The sequence below is a fragment of the Suricata suricatta genome, chromosome 16 (assembly GCF_006229205.1).
Source record: "Suricata suricatta isolate VVHF042 chromosome 16, meerkat_22Aug2017_6uvM2_HiC, whole genome shotgun sequence".
Taxonomy (NCBI): domain Eukaryota; kingdom Metazoa; phylum Chordata; class Mammalia; order Carnivora; family Herpestidae; genus Suricata; species Suricata suricatta.
Genome location: NC_043715.1, coordinates 29,583,723 through 29,606,149, shown reverse-complemented (window position 1 = coordinate 29,606,149; position 22,427 = coordinate 29,583,723).

Here is a 22,427-nt window from a genome sequence, read left to right as displayed (position 1 = left end):
AGCGCCCCTAAAGACTAACTTTTGGTCATATTTTTCTCTATTGATTTCCTGTTTTCAATTTTATTGATTTCAGCTGCAATATTTATTATTTATTTTCTTCTGCTTACTGTGGATTTAAATTTTTTCTACTTTCCTGAGGTAGAAAATGAGATTACTGATTTTTCCACTGATCTTTCCTCTTTTCTAATATATGCACTCTTGTTATAAATTTTCCTTTAAGTGCTGCTTTTGCTACAACCCACCCATTTTGTAAGCTGTGTTTTCATGTTCAGTTTGCTCAAAATAGTTTCAAATTTCTCTTTGGAATTCCTCTTTGACCCATGCGTTATTTAGGACTGTGTTGTTTCATCTCCATGTATTTTGGGATTTTCCAGTTACCTTTCTGTTACTGATCTCTAGTGTAATTCCACTGTGGTCTCAAAGCAGACATTTTATGATTGCTATTCTTTTAAATTTGTAAGCTGTGTCTTATAGCTCAGAATGTGGTTTCTCTTAGTGAATACTCCATGTGAAATTGAGAAGAATGAGCATTGCACTGTTGTTGGATGAAGGAGTCTATAGATGTCCATTATACCTAGTTGAGTAATGATGCTGTTGAGTTCAACTATGTCCTTAGTGATTTTCTGCCTGCTGGAAGGGTGTTAATATTTCCAACTATGATGGTGGATTTCATCTATTTCTTCTCACGTTCTATTAGTTTTTGCCTCATGTAGTTTGATGCTCTATTGTCAGGCACATACACGTAAAGAATTATTATGTCTTTTTGTAGAACTGATGCTTTTATTATTATGTAATGCCCTTCTTTATCCCTGATAACTTTCCCTGCTTTGAGGTCTGCTCTGTCTGAAATCATTATAGCTACTCTTACAACCCTTCCATTAGTGTCAGTAAGATATATTTTTCTTCAGCGATTTACTTTTAATCTACGTGTGTCTTTACATTTAAAATAAGTTTCTTGTAGGCAACAGTCAGGTCTTATCTTATGACCCACTCTGCCAATCTCTGTCTTCAATGGGCACATTTAGACTACTGGCATTCAAGGTGATATTGATATATTTGGATAAATATCTACTATATTTGCCTCTGGGTTTTTTTTTTTTTTTTTGCCTTTTTACTTGTTTTTCTCTTTCTCTCTTTTTTTCTTCTGTGGGTTTAACTGAGCATTTTGTATGATTCTATTTTCTCTCATTTCTTAGTATATCAGTTATACTTCTTTTTATTATTTTTTGTTTGTTTCTTAAAGTTTGCAATATACATTTGCAATGAATTGAAGCCCATTTTTCTGGCTGATCTGAAGGTAGTGAGTTATCTCAATTGATTGTTCACATTTACAGATTGAACCTCTTGTTCTACTCTTTCCCCTTTCTCACTGTTGCACTTGACTAGTCTTTTGAAAAACATACATAAAAAAGTAATGTGCATATCTCATAATAACAAATAATCCTAATTCTTGTCTCCCTTCCTTCATACCATTGCTGTCATTCATTTCACTTATATAAAATAAGTACGTATATATAAGCATGTATGTGTGTATACACACACAGACGATACATACATAAGCATATATAATCAAATACATTACTATTACTATTTTGAAGAAACTGTTTTAGGTCAGATCAACTAATAAGAAGAAAATTGAAAGTTTTGGGGCACCTGGGTGGCTCAGTAGGTTAAGTGTCCAGCTTTGGCTCATGTCATGATCTCATGGTTCATGAGTTCGAGCCCCGTATTGGGCTCTGTGCTGACAACTCAGAGCCTGGAACCTGCTTCAGATTCTGTGTCTCCCTCTCTCTGCCCCTTCCCCACTTGTGTGTTCTCTCTCTCTCTCTCTCTCTCTCTCTCTCTCTCTCTCTCTCTCAAAAATAAGGTTTTTATTAAAAAGTGTGAAAGCATTCATATAATGTTCTTTTTAAAAAAGGAAAACAGAAGTTTTTTATTTTACCTTTACTTAATCCTTCAGTGCTTTTCCTCACTTTGTGCAGATCCAAGTCTGATCGATATCACTTTCTTTCTCTCTAAAGAACTTATATTCATATTTCTTGCAGCGCAATCTACTGCCAACAAATTACGTCAATTTCATTTTTTTTAAATACTTGAGTTCGGCTGGGGCGCCTGGGGGGCTCAGTCGGTTAAGCGTCCGGCTTCGGCTCAGGTCATGATCACACGTTTGTGTGTTCGAGCCCCGCCAGGCTCTGTGCTGACGGCTCGGAGCCTGGAGCCTGCTTCAGATTCTGTGTCTCCCTCTCTCTCTGCCCCTCCCCGCTCATGCTCTGCCTCTCTCTGTCTCAAAAATAAATAAAACACTAAAAAAATAATTTTTTTAATACTTGACTTTTCTTTCTTTTTTAAGTTTATTTTGAGAGAGAGAGAGAAGGGGGGGTGGAGAGAATGAGCAGGTGAAGGGCAGAGAGAGGGAGAGACGCAATCCCAAGCAGGCTCTGCACATTGCAGAGCCTGATGTGGGGCTCAAACTGGCAAACAGTGAGATCAGGACCTGAGCTGAGATCAAGAGTCAGACGTTTAACTGACTGAGTCACTACTAAGATGCCCCACAAATTGCCTCAATTTTAGTTTATCTGAAAAAGACTTTATTTTTCCTTCAGTTTTGAAGGATAATTTCACAGGGTTCAGAATCTTTGGTTGATAACTTTTTTATCTCAACACATTAAATATTTCACTCCACTCTCTTCTTGTTTGCATGGTTTCTCAGGTGAACAGAGAGGTAATTCTTATCTTTGTTCCTCTCTGACCTTTTTTTTTCCTCTGTTTTCTTTCAGGATTTTTTTATCTTTGACTTCCTGTAGTTCGAAAAATGACATTGGGGCGCCTGGGTGGCTCAGTCGGTTAAGCCTCCGACTTCGGCTCAGGTCAGATCTCACGTTCATGGGTTCGAGCCCCACGTCAGGCTCTGTGCTGACAGCTCCTCAGAGCCTAGAGCCTGCTTCTGGTTCTGTGTCTCCCTCTCTCTCTGCCCCTCCCCTTCTCATGCTCTGTCTCTCTCTGTATTAAAAATAAATAAAACACTAAAAAAAAAAAAGAAAAATGACATACCCAGAGGTACTTTTTTTGGTGTTTATGCCACTTGGTGTTATCTGAGATTCCTGAATCTGTAGTTTCATGTCTGACATTTATTTTAAGAAATGCTCAGTCATTATTGTTTCAAGTATTTCTTCTGCTCTTTCTCTCTTTTTTTCTCCTTCTGGTGTTCTTGTTATGTATATGTGATAACTTTTTTAGTTGTCTCACAATCCTTGGATATTTGTTCTGGGTTGCTTTTTTTTCCAGCCTTTTTTCTTTTTAATTCTCAAGATCTATTGACATATCCTTAAGCTCAGAGATGATTTCTTAGAGCCATATTCCAAGTAGTAATAAACCCATCAAAGTAATAAGCCCATTTTTCATTTATGTTATGGTATTTTTTTATTCTCCCACATTTCTTTTTGATTCTTTCTTAGGATTTCCATCCCTCCGCTTACATTGTCCATCTGTTCTCGCACGCTGTTTATTTTATCCACCAGAGCTCTTAACATATTGGTCATAGTTGTTTTAAATTCCCAATCTCATCATTCCGACATCTCTGCCATGTCTGTTTCTGATGCCTGCTCTGTCTCTCCAAATTGTGTAGGGTTTTTTCTTCTGCTTTTAGTACACTTTGTAGTTTTTCTTGATAACCAGACACGATGTACTGGGTGAAAAAGGAATTGATGTAAATAGGTTTTATTTTTTTTATTTATTTTTTAATTTTACACTTATTTACTTTTGAGAGAGAGAAAGAGACAGAGCATGAACAGGGGAGGGTCAGAGAGAGAGGGAGATACAGAATCTGAAGCATGCTCCAGGCTCTGAGCTAGCAGTCAGCACAGAGCCCAACGCAGGGCTCAAAACCACAAACCACAAGATCATGACCTGAGCCAAAGTCAGACGCTCAACTGACTGAGCCACCCAGGTGCCCCGTAAATAGGTTTTTTGTAACGTGGTGTTAAGGTGTGGGGAGAGGGGAATCATTTTATCGTCCTATGATTACATCTCAGTCTTAGTATATCTGCTGTTGAAGCAAGCACTGGATCTCAATCTTCTAGCGATCTTATGCCGCTGAACTGTGAACTTCGCAAATGTTTCTCAGGCTTCTTTCCCCTTCCCCCTCGAGTGGGACAGGCTGGCAAGCATGGGCTGGAGTGTTTCCCTTCTCCCAAGTGGAAGGCTAGAACTGACTGGCACTGGGAATTTCACTTCCCCAAGTCAGTTGGGCTCTGGTGGCACCCCAACAGGTTAAGTTCTGGTCAACCAGTTTCTCCTGAAGGTAGACTTGCTAACAGAGTACTCTGGTGTATTTCAAAATAGTTCCTTTCCTCTCTCCCCCTGAAATAACGACTTCCTCTAGAGTTTTTTTACATTTATTTATTTATTTTGAGAAAGAGAGAGAGAGAGAGAGAGAGAGAGAATCCCAAGCAGGTTCAAAGCAGGACTCAAACCCACGAATCACAAAATCATGACCTGATCTAAAATCAAGAGTCGGAGGCTTAACTGACTGAGCCACCCAGGTACCTCATTCCTCTAGAGTTGTTTTTAACTCTCGGGTTTGTCCACATTGAGCCTCAGCAATTCATCAATGACAAAGTCAGGTTTTCCTTCCCTGCACTGGTTTCCAAGGCAACTTCCATCTAGAAGTCTCTCTTCCAGGTAAGCTGTGACTCCATGTGTAAGCTGTGACTCTTTGCAACTGTAACCCACCCTGTGCCCTCCCCTCTTATGCATCCAAAAAGTTGCTGATTTTTCAGTCTTTTTTGTTTTTCACTTGTTGTTAAGACAGAGAGGCAGCTTCCAAGCTCCTGGCATGTGGAACCAGAACCTGGAAGTTTATATTACTTTTAATGAGAAAAAAATTAAGTTCATGGAATAATAGAGAATTTCAGCCTTTTCATCAGCATAATGAGGGTGTTTTCTCCTGGTTCCATTGGGTGCTGTTGAGAGTTAGCAAGAGGATGGGATCACAGAGTTTTCCCAAAAAGAATCAGAGGAAGAAAAGAAGGGTCAGGAAGTTGTTCGAGATTTTCAAATAATCTTTTTTTCAAAGTCTCAGTTTGATGCTTGATTTATTTGCTGTTACTTTATTCAAGATGTTAACCAGTCCCTGGGCACAGTGACATTTCCTCTTCACCCTTTCAAAAGGTGACAGGGATGGGAAGATGAGGGCAAACTCTCTGGGCAGAAAGCAGTTGGCCATGGAGTCCAGAAAGGGCCCTTCTATGGGAAAAACTTGTCCTAATTATCCTCCAGCCCTCCCACCAGCCCAACCACAACACTCCCCCCAACCACACACACACTGGGAAAAGCCTGACTTGAGCATCTCCATTATAGATGATTCTCTCAAGGTGAGTTGAATGCATGAACATGACACATTCTTATCACACTCAGTGGCTAGTGACACCCATGGTGTGGAGTGACAAAAACTCTCCCTCCTTGACCTAACTAATCAGACTCCTTCAAGCCCTCAAGTCCTGACCGTGGGTTCTGTCATTGGCCATTTAGTCCAGTTTTGGCAAGAATCTTGCTGGGTCAGTGTAGCAAAAAACTCGCTGAGCACTCAACTCCTTTTTTTTTTTTTTTATTTTTTTATGTTTTATTTATTTTTGAGAGAGAGACAGACAGACAGACAGTGTGAGCAGGGGAGGGTCAGAGAGAGAGGGGGAGACAGAATCTGAAGACGGGCTCCAGGCTCTGAGCTAGCTGTCAGCACAGAGCCTGACTTGGGATTGAACCCATGAACCACGAGATCATGACCTGGGCCGAAGCTGGACGCTCAATTGAGCCACGCAGGAGCCCCTCCCCACTCACTCTTGATATTTGATCAAATTATTCAACCTTCACTCTTATCACCCTTGTCTGCATTCAGCAAACTAGGGTGCTTGTGGATTCAGTCAAACAAGAATCTCCACAGCCTTGATGTTTCTTCTTATACCCATCCACTCATCCTTACCTTACTACTTGGCAATAAACTTCCACTTGTCCTTGGTGTATTCAGAGTTGAACCTGATCTTTCTCTCCTACTACAAAACCACATTGTAATGGTCCCCCTGAGTAAGTCAGCCTTATCACCATTCACCAAGCATCATGAATAATTTCTTTCCTTGACAAGAGGACTAGGAATGAGGCTTGTCCAAACTGAGAGACTGAGCATGAATACCTTGAAGAAGCCCAGGTGTCATTCAGAAACACGCCTGTAAAGAGGCACTACCCAGGGCGTTGGGTAGCTCAGTCAGTTAAGCATCAGAATTAGGCTCAGATCGTGTTCTCATGGTTTGTGAGTTCAAGCCCCACATCAGGCTCTCTGCTATCAGCGTGGAGCCCAATTAGGATTCTGTCTTCTTCTCTCTGCCCCTCTCCATCTCACTCTCTCTCCCAAAAATAAATTTAAAATTGTTTTGGAAAAGAAGAGAAAGAAAGAAAGAAAGAAAGAAAGAAAGAAAGAAAGAAAGAAAGAAAGAAAGAAAGGAAAGAAGGAAGGAAGGAAGGAAGGAAGGAAGGAAGGAAGGAAGGAAGAAAGAAAGAAAGAGGAAGAAAGAAAGAGGCTCTACCCTTCCCCACCCCAAGAATCCATCCCTCCTCCTAGAATTCACTGACATCACTCTCTTTAGAGATTTCTACTCTAAGGAAGCCAGTGAGATCATAGTGGTTGTATTACTTTGCTAGGGCTGCATAACGAAGTACCAAAAATTGGAGGGACGGGGCTTAAAACAACAGAAGCTCATTCTCAGTTCCGGAGGCTACAGTACAAAGTAAGGTGACAGCAGAGTTATATCCCCCTAAAGGCTCTAGGAAAGAATCCTTCGATGCTTCTTCGAGCTTCTGGGGGCTCCAGGTGTTCCTTGGCTTGTAACAGCATCACCCCAACCTCTGCCTCCATCTTTATCTGGTCATCTTCCCCCTTGTCTCTGTATCCAAATCCTCCTCTCCTTTGTCTTATGAAGACAGCAGTCATTGGATGTAGGGCCCACTCTAATTCAGTATGACCTCATCGTAACTTGATTATATCTTCAACCCCCATTTCCAGACAAGATTACATTCTGAGATTCCAAGAGGACCTGAATTTTGGGAGGACACTATTCAATCCACTACCACTGTTAAAACAATGGTCTCTTAGGGGCACCTGGGTGGCTCAGTTGGTTAAGCATCCGACTTCGGTTCAGAGCATGATCTCACAGTTCATAGATTCTCTGTGCTGACAGCTCAGAGCCCGGAACCTGCTTCAGATTCTGTGTCTCCCTCTCTCTCTGCCCCTCCCTACTCATGCTCTGCTTCTCTCTGTCTCAATAATAAATTAAAAAAAAAAAAAAAAAAGATGGTCTGTAAAGTTCAGATCCTTGCCCTGCCCATTAACTAGCTGTGTGAATTTGGGCAATTCAGCCAACCTTCATAAATATGTTGTCTCATCCCTAACACGTGAATTTTACCTGCCCTATGGAGCTATTACAAACAGCAAATTAAATAATATTTGTAAAGTCTCTGAGCACAGTGCCTGCACTTGGTAAGGGCTCCACACATGGAAGCCATTGTTACCTTCCATCTGGCTGACCTTTTGTCCCTCTCTTGTTTCTCTGTGGCTTTTCCAGCATACTGCCCTTTGACTATTGTTTTTTCCAGAGATCTCCCGTTGACAGGTGCTCTTCGGCTATGGAAGCTTCTCCCCTCAGGGTGTCTGTGTGGGAGGTGAGGGTTCTGGGAACGAATCTACTGGGCTTTAACTGAAAGTGATCTGATGATTCTGTTGGGAGGAAAACCTTACCTCTCCCCACTTGGGTCCAGTGGTTGGGGGCCTGAAAATTCATTCATCCAGCCATTCATTCATTCAATTTTATTTTTTGAGAGAGAGAGAGCCTGAACCTGGAGAATGAGAGAGAGAATCCCAAGCAAGCTCCACATCCAACCCAGAGCCTGACAAGGGACCTTATCTATGAACCATGAGATCATGACCTGAGCTGAAATCAAAAGCTGGGCACTTAACCCCTGAGCCACCCAGGTGCCTTGGGCCTGCAAATTTAAATTTTAAAAAATACAGGGGTACCTGGTTGGCTCACTCAGTTAAGCGTCTGACTTCAGTTCAGGTCATGATTTCACAGTTTGTGAGTTTGAGCCCCATGTAGGACTCTGTGGTGACAGCTCAGAGCCTGGAGCCTGCTTCAGATTCTGTGTCTCCCTCTCTCTGTCCCTTCCCTGCTCACATACTGTCTCTCTCAAAAATAAATAAATGAACATTAAAAAATATATAGGTATAGATAATTAAACTAAATAACAAAATTTAATTTAATTTTTTAAAAGTAAAGGTTGGGGTGCCTGGATGGCTCAGTTGGTTAAGCATCTGACTTCGGCCTAGTTCACAATCTCACAGTTTGTGGGTTCAAGCCCCACATTGGGCTAACAGCACAGAGCCTGGAGCCTGCTTCAGATTCTGTCTCCTTCTCTCTCTACCCCTCCTCAGCTCATACCCTGTCTCTCCCTGTCACTCAAAAATAAATAAACATTAAAAATAAAAATAAAAAATAAAAACATTTAAATTTAAGCATACAGGTTAACAGGCAGCTTGGTGGCTCAGTCAGTTAAGCAGTTTTGGTTTTGGTTTTGGCTCAGGTCATGATCTCAAGGTTCGTGGGTTCAAGCCCCATGTGAGGCTCTGCACCAATAGCATGAAACCTGCTTGGATTCTATCTTTCTATCTGCCCTCTCTCCCTGTTTGTGCTTTCCCTCTCTCAAAAGTAAATTAATAAACATTAAATGTTTTCTTTTTTAAAATACAGGTTAACAGAAGAAAAGACACAATTTACTTTCACATTTACATGCAGGCAAGCTCCCAGTGATGGGAAACTCATGGGAAGGAAAGATGTATGGATACCAATGAAAGTAAAAGGGTTTTTGGGGCACCTGGGTGGCTCAGTCGGTTAAGCATCCGGCTTCGGCTCAGGTCAGATCTCACGGTTCGTGGGTTCAAGCCCCGCGTCGGGCTCTGTGCTGACAGCTATCTCAGAGCCTGGAGCCTGTTTCGGATTCTGTGTCTCCCTCTCTCTCTGACCCTCCCCTGCTCCAGCTGTCTCTCTCTGTCTCTCAAAAATAAAATAAAAAGCAATAAAAAAAATTAAAAAAAAAAAGAAAGTAAAAGGGTTTTTTAGGGTTTCATTTAGAAAGTATGGAAGTTTCTATTGGGCTCTTTGATGTTAATGGGAATGAGCGATCTGTCTTCTTGGCAAACAAATTTTCAGGAAACTCTCTAAGAGAAGAGTTAATAATAGCTGTGTTTTCAGAAGTCTCAGTTTTAGGCAATAAGGGAAGTTCAGATAAGATTTCAGAGGCACCTGGCTCACTTAGACAGTGGAGCACATGACCCTTGATCTCCTGGGGTCGTGGGTTCAAGCCCCACATTTGGTGTAGAGAGTACTTAAAAAAAATTAAGTGACAAAACAAAAATTTCTTCGGGGCACCTGAGTGTCTCAATCAGTTAAGCATCGGACTTCAGCTCAGGTCATGACCTCACAGCTCATGAGTTTGAGCCCATATCAGGCTCAGAGGTGACAGCTCAGAGCCTGGAGCCCACTTGGGATTCTATGTCCCCCTCTCTCTCTGCTCCTCCCCCACTCATGTTCTCTCTCTCTTTCTCTCTCAAAAATAAACATTAAAAATATAATAATAATAATAATAAAATAAAAAGATTTCTTTATGCATTTAAATGTTTTCACTTTGAAACAATCTTGGGGCACCTGGGTGGCTCAGTTGGTTAAATGTTGTACTCTTGATTTCCGCTCAGGTCATGATCTCACGGTTGATGAGTTTGAACCCCACATCAGGCTCTGTGCTGACGGTGCAGACCTGCTTGGGATTCTTTCTCTCCCTCTCTGCCACTCCCTTGCTCTCTCTCAAAATAAATAAATAAACGTAAGAAATAAAAATCAATCAATCAATCAATCAATCTTTATACTAACCAAGAGGGTTCAACTACCAAATAAATTCTCCAAATCTCAGCCCCTAGTCAAAGTGCCAGCTTTCAGCTTTGTCCTTGACAGCTGAAAGACTTGGGGTAAATTATTTAATTCTCTGTGCTTTAATCTGTCAAGAGCGGTGGTTGTGAGGATCCAGTGAGACCTCTATGCAAAGCATTTGGAACAATGCCCAGACGTAGTTAAAGCGATATAAATGTTTGCTACTTTTTTTGAATCCAGGCATAATTGACATAACATTATATTCCTTTCAGGTGTACAACATAATGATGCAATACCTATATATATATCATGAAATGATCACCACGAGAAGTGGTGTTAAATTAGTCGCCAAGTTCTTATTGTTGTCATAGGAGCATCTCAAGCTCTACCCTTGTGACACTCAGCTCCTCACCCTCCCTCTAGACATATCCCTCCTCCTCCTCCTCCCAGAGTCCCTTTCTCATAGTGTAGCACCATCCCCCCGCGGACCCCCCCCCCCCGTTGATTCCTCTCGCTCTCTCAGCCCCTATGAAAATCAGTCACCAAAGCAGGCTGATTTTAGCCCCTAAATATTTCTTTTAAAAAAATTTATTTATTTTTGAGAGGGAGCCCCTTGCAAGCAAGTGGGGGAGGGGCAGAGAGGGAGGGAGACACAGAATCTGAAGCAGGCTCCAGGCTCTGAGCCCTTCCCTCCTTCTCTTTTGTGTCAGAGTAGACTATCGGTTAGCAAAGAATTTGTTCCCACACCCTCCATGCAAAAGGAGACTTCCTAAGACTCAAGTCTCATAGGCTCCTGCAGTTTGTCACCTGAACACTCCTCAGGGGGCCTGATCACCTGAATCACAGTGACCCATAGACACAAGAGCAAGGAGGGAAAGCTTATGCCAACGAATCCCTGAGGTTTTCTGGCTGGTTGCAACATTGCGATCAATAGTAACAGCTACCAAATACATCTTTCTTCCAATTTGTATTCTTGCTTCTAACCTGGCCCCTCTCACCTCTGACCTCCAAAGAGCTACCAAGTTACTTCACCTAATATGCAAATCTGAGTTGATCAGATATATTCAGAACTCTTCAAAAAGGACAGTAACCAAATTCAAACCATTCTCAGCAAGAAAAAAACAAGTGAAACTATATTGTCTTGTGTTAATCATCTCGGGATAGTGTTAGCTCCTAGCAGGGTGGGATCCAGTTGCCCAAAGAAGTTTGTCACGAATGGGTCTCCACCTCAGCCCCACGCTCCTCTATGGCTTAATTCCCAGGGAAGCCTTTCCCTGTGGCAGAACATGCCACTGAGACCTCCAGGCTTAAATCCTACAATTTTATTAACTCCAAAAGAAAGTGGATACTTCTTTGCTAATTACTTCAACAAAAAATCGGGGCCATTTGGGTCAGATGACATTCCCTGAACAAATCCCTTTGACCAGGTAGAAGCAGTGCTCAGCCTGGACACTGAGAATGAATCATACAAACCAAGAGGGGGAAAGAAAAGGGTTCTCCAAGGGGAAAAGATGGGCTTTGTTGCCAGAAGGCAGGATACCAAGCAGTCAGAAGCGATCCATGTCCAGCATCGTTCTCCTGCCCGAAGTCCTTTGGTGGGCTCCCCATCCACATCAGGATGAACTCTCAGCCTCTCGATATAAAATACAAGGCCCTCCATGACTTGATCCTTTCTATTTGTTAAGCTTCACCCCCCCTGTTACTGTCACATGCCCTTCAGGTTCTCACAACTCTGCACATTATGCCTCAGGCAGCCTCCAGTTTGGGCTCATACATTCCCCTTCTCCTGAAACACCTGTCCTCTCTTTCTAGCTAATTCCTACTGACTCTTGAAGGCTCAACTCAGGCCTCACCTGGGCCTGTTATCCCCAGATTTTTAATATCACCCCCAAAAACCAGAGACTACCAGGGAGACTGAGTCACACTTGGCTCACAGACTTCACCAACACAGTGGATCCATGCGGAGAGCCCCGAACATGGCAGGGTAGGGCTTTTATGAGTTTTGGGAAGAGGGAGTTACAGGAAATTGTGACACAGGTACAGGGGTCCAATCATTACTATAGGATACCATTGACAGCAGGTTTAACCATTCATTGATACTTTTGGTGGGAGCCAATCACAACATTTAGAGTATTGACCAATCACATAGTGGGCCCAGGACCCTCACGTAGGGCGTGACTAGTCTTAAGCAATAGGTGATTATCTTATAGCCTCCATCTTTAGGCCCACCCTTAGAAATGTTAAAGATGTTAGCTGGCCTTTCCTGATTGGGTGTTACAAGGGTGGTCCCTCCTTCCTTGGGCAACGTGTGCCCTTCTATTGTCTAATGATTCTGAGGAGGCAACTTCAGACCTGCTTCCTTACAGGCCAAAAATATTTCTCTGGACCATCTTGTTCCAGACTATGCTCCCACAAAGACACACTTTAACCTTTTATTAATACCAAGGAGTTCGGCATAGCCTCCCAGTAACGGCTGAATTAATGGAGGACTAAAGGAAAAAATGAATGAGGGGCGCCTGGGTGGCTCAGTCGGTTAATCCTCTGACTTCGGCTCAGGTCAGATCTCACGTTTGTGGGTTCGAGCCCCGCGTCGGGCTCTGTGCTGACAGTTAGCTCAGAGCCTGGAGCCTGCTTCCGGTTCTGTGTCTCCTTCTCTCTCTCTCTGCCCCTCCCCCTCTCATGCTCTGTCTCTGTCTGTATCAAAAATAAATAAAACATTTAAAAAAACAAAAAAAAAGAATTAAAAAAAAATGAATGAATGCGTGATAGAAAAGAGTAGAAACTCAATTAAGTATTTACTTAATAAATGAATTTGGCTTGAAATGGGAAATTTATTGTTTCATATAACTGAAAAATCCCAGGAAGAGCTAAATGGATAGATCAATAAATTGATAGATTGATCGATAGATCGATAGAGTGAATTGGATGGAATGGATGGATGGTTGGAAGGAAGGAAACAAGGAAGGTTAGGTGGAAAGATACATAGATAGGTAAGTTGTCTAGAAAACAAAATCCTTCTCTTTCTTTTAATTTTTGAGGGGGGGGAGAGAGAGAGAGAAAGAGAGTGAGAGAGACAGTACAAGCAGGAGAGGGACAGAGAGAGTTGGAGACACAGAATCCGAAGACAGGCTCCAGGCTCTGAGCTGTCAGTGCAGAGATCGATGAGGGGCTTGAACCCACGAACCATGAGATCATGACTTGAGCCGAAGTCGGACGTTTAACCGACAGAGCCCCCCAGGCGCCCCAAAATCCCACTCTTCCAGAAGTTCAGGAAGTGGGCCAGAGCAACGGCTTTCCAATGATGGGCAGAGTCTGTTCACACCCATCTTTCAAAAGGTTAAAGTTATGTTTGAATGGACCTCATTCTGATCACTTTCACCAAGGGACTTGAGCCTCACAGGAAACAAATGAGTGATACTGGGACCCATGGAATAATTGGAATGTCTTTAAAAAGAAACTGGGTACTTTTTCCTGTTACAGATGAACTTTCCAGCCAAATGCAGCATGCTTGTGACAGCTGAAGGAGGGTGGAGAATCTTGTTTTTATAAGCCCTTAGGGGCACCTGGGTGGCTCAGTCAGTTAAGCGTCTGACTTCAGCTCAGCATCTCACAATCTGTGAGTTTGAGCCCTGTGTCGGGCTCTGTGCTGACAGCTCAGTGCCTGGAGCCTGCTCCAGATTCTGTGTCTCCCTCTCTCTCTGCCCCTCCCCCACTCATGCTCTGTCTCTCAAAAATAAATAAATGTTAAGAAAAATGAAAGGAGGGGTGCCTGAGTGGCTCAGTCAGTAGAGCGTCTGACTTCGGCTCAGGTCATGTTCTCACAGCTCGAGTTTGAGCCCTGCATCAGTCTCTGTGCTGACAGCTCAGAGCCTGGAGCCTCCTTCTGATTTTGTGTCCCTCTCTCACTCTCTCTGCCCTTCTCCCACTCTCAATTTCTCTCTCAAAAATAAATTTTAAAAAGCATTTAAAATTTTTTAAAAAAGAAAGAAAAATGAAAGGAAATAAAATAAATAACAAAAAGCCCTCAGAGATCTTGAATTTAGTGCTTTGAACATTTTGTCCCATCCCGGGAGGAAGTAAAACAAACCACCCTGTTTCTCAACTCCTACGGAGCTGGAGCGGCCCCCCTTGATTCGGTAAGAAGCCCAAGCCGGAGTTGGGTGTCCCACCTCCCAGCGGGATGAGCAACCACCCAGCCTCCAAGCCTCACCACCAGTGGGGAATATTTTCCAGGAGTCCCGAGGATGCCCCGTGAGCAGCTTTTCCCCAGACAAAACTGTTTTGCAGGGTGAATTTCCATTAGGAGGGAGGAGGAGGAAAAAAATAGTTGTCTAAAAAAAATTTGAGAGGAGTTACCCATAGTTTGACCTGTCTCCAGTAAGCTGTAGAAAGAGGCCCCAGACTTCCTGATCACCAGCTGCAAGCCCAGGCCTGTCCCCTGGCCCACTGAAAGTTACCACCCTTGGGGACAGAGCAGGGCCTCGGGCCAGCTGCTGAGGCCTCATCCCTCCTGCACTGGCTCTGCAAAAGGAATCTTTGGTCATCAATTTCAGGCTGAATTGCTTTCCTTCTTGTCCTTCCTTCTTTTCCTGGTTGCCTCTTCACCTCAACAGAATCCCATTCAGTTTCTGAGGTTTCTATGGCCAAAAAGAAGGGTCATATCCAATAGCTCACTCTCTCTCTCCCCCTCTTCCAACTCCCTCCTCCTCCCCACCTGCCCCCCTCTCCCAGGATAAAACTAAAATCCCTCCAGGCAGCCTTATACCACCTGCAGTGCAGCCACACCTAGCCGACCAGCTGCCCACTTCTTTGGGTTCAGGTCCATCCAAATGAGGAAAGTGAAATGGTCCCCACTCTGCACAGGCTGTCATGGAACTTGGATTTCCACGGATGCACATGAGAAAGACCCTCCATGTTATTTAATCTTTTAATATAGTTTATTGTCAAATTGGCTTACATAAAACACCCAATGCTCAGCCCAACAAATGCCCTCCTCCATGCCCATCCCCCATTTCCCCTCTCCCCATGGAGAGAGACCCAAACCTCAGTATTTAAGAGTCTCTTGTGGTTTGCCTCCCTCCCTCTCAGTTTGTAACTATTTTTTCCCTTCCCTTCCCCCATGAAGACCCTCCACTTTAAAACAGGGCTCTGCAGGTCATGAACAGCATGCATTCAGGAACGACGCTGCTGGGCTTCAATCCTGGGTTCTGCCGCTGTCTTGGATGGCCAGGCTCAGGCAAGTGAACTAATTAATCTCTTGGTACCTCAGTTGTCTCATCTATAAAATGGGAGCGGTTGTGCCAGTCACAGTAAAGCCACCTCCCCAACCTTGTCAGCACGGTGCTAGGCACAAAGAAAAGATGCTGTCTTCCAGCGCCTTCCTTCGGTTCCACATTTACACCCCCCTCCTTCCAGCTGGCCCTTTATCCTCGCATCCCCAAGCCCTGTCTTTCAGATGTATTCTGTCACCATTTATTTGCAAACATGTCCATTCGATTTCAAATCAAAATGCTTTTGAATGGAAAACAAAATGCACACGTGGGTGGGGAGGGAGAGAGGCTGACGGGCAAGTTCGTAAACAGTGAAATCTTTTTGAGGGCTGGAGACAGATAGCTCAGATGCTAGAAGGTCCAAATTGACAGACTTCTGATAGGAAGAGACAAGGGGCCTCCGCGGAGGGCCATTCTTCTGGGGATTAGAAAAACGTGCACCCTCCTGCTTCCTTCTCACCAACGCTCCAGGTTCCGCTTCCTGGCCGGCCAGGCCTTGCTGCCTGCCATGTACCCCATCCCAGTCTGGTCCCCATCGTTCCCGGAGTTCATTCACAAGTCTTCCAGTTAAATAGTAAATGACTCACACAAACGGTGTGGAGTGAGCCAAAGGAAAACGGCCCTGCTGGGGATGTTGGCGATTACACCAGCTCTTGAAGAAAAAGGAGAGAAAGAGCAAACGGACCCCCTGAACCCCAGTGGACGTTCAGGGAGTTGAGGCAGGTGGGGAGGGGTGTCCGTGGACAGTTACAGCTCCACAAGCACATAGACCTTCCCTGGAACGGAACAGGCTGCCACGGAAGCTGGGAGAAGGTCCCAGGAGGCGCGAAGACTACTGTCGTCCTCCCCAGCAAATGGGAGTCCTCGCAGCTCCGGAGGGCCAAGCCCGAGGGGAGCTGGGGACGGCAGAGGTTTCTCGGGACAGGCTTGCGTCGGGTTGCATCGGCCAAAGGCGGTTCCGGGGAGAAGGCGAGGGTCCAGCCCCCCTCTAGAGGAGAGTATCTGGCCTCGTGGGCGCAGGGCCGCCGTCCTTCACCGGGCTGTCCTTGCCACCTGCGGCCTCAGCGCCGGCCTCTGGCCCGGGCTCCTCTCCCACGGGCTGCGCTCCACGCTCCTGGGCCGCCGCCTCCACCTTGGTGCTCTTGCTCGCGTGGCACCCCATCTCACGCGGTGCTCTGGGCCGCTCTGGGCCGCTCTGAGAGGTTGGGCTGCGGCTGCAGAACCGGAGTTAAATAACCCTGCGTTTCAAATAACATTGTTGAAAGAGAGATTGCTGGGTTTCTATGGTCACAGGAAGAGGCCAAGTCTGATCTGCATTATAAACCTCTTGCCCCCAACCCGGGGGGTGGGGGGAGCCCCCAAGACCGGCCTTCCTGCCAACCCAGCTAGTTCCCCATTCATCTCACCGGAAGAATTCCCTTTGTTTATCCTCAACTTCTTTACACAGTATACCCCCCCCACCTAGTTACCTGTCAACAGCAGCCTGGGCCTCCGCACGCAAGGAAAGCCCAGTTACTGCGCAATTAGCAGTGACCGGCTCCCGCGTCCGGGGTCACATTCAGTTCATGGACTCACAGACACCCCGCTTGGAGACCTCCCCCTGCCTCTGAATGCCAGCTCCACCCAGTGGTAAAGAATCGGGAGTCCTGGGACCGGGCGCCAGGGGCTACCCAAACATGGAACTGAAGGAAAGAGCAGGTAGCCTGCCGCCCTGTGCCAAGGGAACTGTACGTTCATTATTTTGCTTAGTTCTCACAACACACCGAAGAGGCAGGTTATGTTATTTAAACATCATTTAACGGATAGAGGCACTGAGACACAGAGATAGTGAGTAATTTATGGAAGCTAGTTACTAACCTCCAGAGCTGGGATTTGAACCCAAGTTATCTGGATTCCAGCCTCTTTATCACTGTGCTAATGGTATCTGGTTTTTTTTTTAATTTATTTAAATATTTATTTATGTTTATTTATTTGTGAGAGAGACAGGCAGACAGAATGCGAATGGGGGAGGGACAGAGAGGGAGACAACTCATTCACTCAACCAACTGAGCTACCCAGCCGCCCCGGGAGACACAGAATTCAAAACAGGCTCTGGGCTCTGAGTTTTTAGCACAGAGCCTGACGCAGGTCTTGAACTCGTGAACCACAAGATCATGACCTGAGCTGAAGTCAGAAGCTCAGCAGACTGAGCCACCCAAGCACCCCTGTTTATTTATTTTTGAGAGAGATTGAGAAAAGCATGAGTAAGGGGAGGGGCAGAAACAGAGAGAGACACAGAATCTGAAGCAAGCTCCAAGCTCTGAGCTGTCAGCACAGAGTCAGACACTGGCCTTGAACTTATGAACTGTGTTATCATGACCTGAGCTGAAGTCTGGTGTTTAACCGACTGCCCCGCCCAGGCGCCCCTAGTCTTATCTATTTTAAAGACTCCATCAGGCCATCTTCACACTCCACCCTAGATGTCATCAGTTTGCAAACCAGTCATTGCTTTTTGAATCCGAGACACACAGGTAAAAGTTTTCAAAGTGATGCATTTTGGAGGTGATGGTGGAGTGGTCCAAAGCCCATGGACAAGAAAGAATTCTTGAAGACGTCTTTGGAGCATAAAGGTGATTTTATTAAAGCATGGGGACAGGACCTGTGGGCAAAGAGAGCCGCCCTGGGGTTGTGTTGGGTAAGTGCTTATATACCTCAGGTTGGGAGAGGGCCAGGGATAGAGTAAGCCTCTAAGGAATTTTGGAAGCAAGGTTTCCAGGACATTGAGGGGCTAGCTGTTGCTAGGAAAATGCCATGTATTACTATTTAGTAAAACCTCAGTCATGAGACCCTTCAGACATACATCAGGGGACCATAAGCTTGGAGTATGATTGCCAGCATATATCCTGGGGAGTTCAGTTAAAGGAAATTTCCAAAGGAATTTTTATAAGTTAAAGCAGACTTAAAGGATCCTGGGGGCAGGAGGTGGATAATGTTAAGCCCAATCTCTCTTTGCCATCAGCAAAGTGTCATCACAGAGGCAGCTGAGCTCCTAGAAGGAGGCCACTCTGCCGGTTTCAAGGACTTCTTAGTGGACTATATATAGGCAGTAAGGGAATTTAAGTTTTCATCTGCCTTTTTCCCCCAAATCATCATGGCAGGCACTTAAACCCCTTTCCTTTGTCTTTGGGAAACCAGGAGTGTCCAAGGACTATCACACACATCCCACCCCGGGGGTGGTGAGGTGCTGGTAGCCTGTATTTTGCCCTCAGCTTGCCCCACACTCCCTCATTAAAAGCTGTGAGTGAATGACCTCAGATGTAATACTTCTTGAGTGAAGTCTCATGTGGTATGGAACTGAAGTTAACCACTTGAGAGAGAGACAGAGCAAGGGGGGTGGGGGGGAGGGGTCAGAGAGAGAGGGAAAGAGAGGATCCTGGGCAGGCTCCATGCTGTCCCCACAGAGCCCAATGCAGGGCTCGAACTCACGAACCATGAGATCATGAACTGAGCAGAAATCAAGAGGTGGATGCTTAACCGACTGAGGCACCCAGATGCCCCTGTATATTTTTAAATGTTTATTTATTTTTCAGAGTGGGGGAAGGGCAGAGAAAAGAGGACAGGCCGGGGGGCAGAAGGGGACAGGGGATCCAGAGCTTGCTGCTGCAGAGCCTGACGTGGTGCTCGAACCCACGAACTGTGAGATGATCACCTGACCCAAAGCTGGATGCTCAGCCAACTGAGCCATCGAAGGCATAGAAGCCTTTGGTCTTGCCCATTTAGATCAGTCTCCCCGAACTAAGACCAGGGTGGAGAACGGTAGAGACTGGATGTGGGAAGCCAAACAGAAGACCATCTAGCACACCTCACATGGACCCTGCTCTGGAAGGGCATTGGATCCAGTGGGGGAGACGATACCTTTGCAAGGAATTAAACTATGAGGTAAGCGCTTTCACACACGGAAAAGGTCACATGGGAAAGAGGGAATGGGGGAGGGTTTCCTTGAGCTAGACCTAGGAGGATGAGCAGAGTAGTATGTGGCAGAAGAGGGAAAGGCCATCATGGCCAAAATGAAGAAATGCAAGTCCCTCCCTAGGAGTTCGGTTTAATTCGCATCCATGCTAATGGCCATGGCTAGAAGCACCAGTTTCACCATGAGAAAAACCTGGGATTGAATAGTAACCACAGTGTACATGCTGTGTGGCCTTGAGCAAGTTGCTTAACATCTCTAACACTTAGTGTCCTGGACTTTGGGAAGTCAACTGAACAGTATATAGATTTTCTGCTATTAAATGTCATGATAATTGGCAGGGTTTATAGGTACAGTACATGAGCAGAAAGAGACCAGACTTACTCCTGCCAGTCATAGATACACTATGACCCCAAAGTCAAGCTGCCATTCAGTCCACACAGGGCCAGCCTGAGAAGACCAAGTGTCCTTCCTGGAATAGGCACCCGGCCCCTTTCCCCTTGGTCTCCTTAGCATTTCTGCCTCCTTCCTTTTCTACCCCGCCTTTGCCACCCTGCCCATGCCCCCACGGTCCCCCTGTGTGGCCCCTCCCACTTTGGATTCTCTCCCTCTTTAATGGAACATCACTCTGGAAGATAAATATGCCCTTTCCTACTAAAAATAGCTTGTATCTCCTAACACGCAACCAGGAAGTTATATGGGAAATGTCTTAATCTCAAACTAAAACAAAATTCTTCCTTTCTTTTAAAAGTAAATTTTCTGGAAGAAAGTTGCTTTATTTATTTAGTTAGTTATTTATTTTAGGGAGAGCGCGTGCAAGCAGGGCAGAGAGGAAGAATCCCGGGCAGGTTCCACTCTCTGCACAAAGCCCAGTGTGAGGCTTGATCCCATGACCCTGGGATCGTGACCTGAGCCAAAATCTAGAGTCCCATGTTCAACGTACTGAGCCACCCAGGCCCCCACCCCCCAATTCTCCCTTTGGAGGAAAGCATGGACAGGGCAAGATAACAAGAGGGGTAAAAACCAAGAATGCTTTGTCCATCTGTCCTTTATCTAAAAACCGTGTCCAGCTCATTGTAGATGCTCTACAAATAGCAGCAAAATGCTCAGAGGCAAACACTCTGCAATTGGGGCAATCCAAATCAAAGTCCCAGCCACCTAACCCGTTCCTTAACTCCTCCGCTGAAGATAAATGACACCATGAGTCTCAGTTTCTTTATCTATAAGATGGGAAACCTAATAATTCACAGGATTGTTGAGAGATTTCCATGAAATAGTGGAAATTCTTAGCCACTGAAAATTTTAACCAATCATCATAATTATGATAATTATGGACTACCTCTCCCTCTCAAAGGCTGTGCTGTCCCTCGCGGAGACCACCGATGGAGAGTCCACGGAGAAAACCAGCCGGTGGGTAACTGCATTTTCCAAAACACTGTGCTTGGTGGGATGAGAAAAACGCCAGGAGAACTCAGAGGGGAAAGTCATTCAGAGAACCTTTAACCTCATCAGGTGATGCCTGATGTCAGAATCCCAGAGGTTGTGATCTAGGACTTTGCCCAGGCATGCTTTGGGGCACAGTGGGGTGAGGTGGGGGAGGGGGTTCTTGCAAGGACTGGGGCAAGAATGGTCTGGAAATGACTCAGAGGCACTTTAAAGCCAAAGAATGGGAATGTCCCTGTCAGCACTTCTCAGACCAATTCACATTCAACAGGGCACTGGCCTGCCTTGTGCAAGCCGAGGCTGGGCCTTATCAGTCTCTCTCTCTCTCTCTCTCTCTCTCTCTCTCTCTCTCTCCCTCACACACACACACACACACACACACACACACACACACACACACACACAGGCACAGGCACTACCCCGTGCCCTTCCAGGCAGTCCCCTCAGGTGATAACTCCTCCTCTTCCTCTGTCCTTAATGATCACTCTGACCAGATTATATCAGGACAGAGAGGCCAAAGACACCTAGGGGGAGGGAGGGTTGGCACAGACCTCATTTTAACAGTGTCACTAATATTCCCACTGGTGATGCTATCTCCAGATGTCATCACACAGATAGATCGCCAGGACAAGATTAAGACATTTCCCATATAACTTTGCAAGACTGTCACAGCCAGTCCACTCTGCCTTTGATACACACACACACACACACACACACACACACACACACATAATTGTAAATCCTGTATTTATCCCATAAAGAGCTCATTCACACCACACTGCGTTTTTGTGTGTGCTAAAAGTGTTGTGTTAACTTGTTACATTAAATGTGAATTCAATGACGACAGAGATTTTCGGTGTTTTGTCCTTTATTGTATCCATCATTTGTAAAAAGTGGTGCTTTGTAAGTGCTCAGCGAACATTTGCTGACAGAAGAAAGAAATGAAATGTAAACCCTTTCCACTGTTCACCGTCTTTGTAACCCTTGGCAGGCCTTCATAGAAAAAAATAATAAATACTGGAAGCCTCAGGGAAAGGGAGGTGGCTGAGGGTCCCCATTGCTCTCAAAAAGTCTGACAGTGGGACCTCACTGGTCATTGCTTAATTATCAGCTAATTAGGTTTTCAGCCTAAGGCGACCTTACTCTCTCCCCTCCCCCAACCCCCCATTGACTAAGAAAGACGTGGCTACTGGCATCAGTGCCTGAGAGTCAGGGATGTTCCCTGTCCCGCAGCACTAGGAGAGCCCCAACCAAAAAATGCCATTGGCACCTGGCCAAGAAAGATGACCTGCTTTGCCATCTCCTAAGGGACCTGACCGTGTCTCTCAAATCTACACAGCGTCTGACACGGACTAGATGTTTGATGAACTTCAGCCAGAGACTGGAAGGTCCAGGGTAGGAGGGCGAGGGGGTGGGGGTGGGGTGGGGCGGTGGCTAGAAGAAAGGGTTGCTGAGAGGGTAAAGGCCTCCCTGGGCTCGAGAGAAACCCAGTTCCTTGCATCTTCAGATGCTCCCAGGATATTCTGAAAGTGGTTATGCCAACTTGGGATGTACTGAAAGCTTTCGGATGAAAAGAAAGGTCCCCGAGTGCAGCCAGGAAACCCCCGGGATGGCTCCCGGGCCAGGAGGTAGGGCCCCGCTGCCCCTCCGTGCCCCCAGGAGGAAGTTCAGCAAGTTCAGGGCCCAGTTGCGGGATCGAGAGGGAAGGTGGCCCCAGCCGGCCCGGCCCGGCGCCCGCGGCGACGCTGAGAGCCGCCCACGTGGGCAGCGCGGCCGCATTTCCGCCGGGGCGGCGCTCCCACC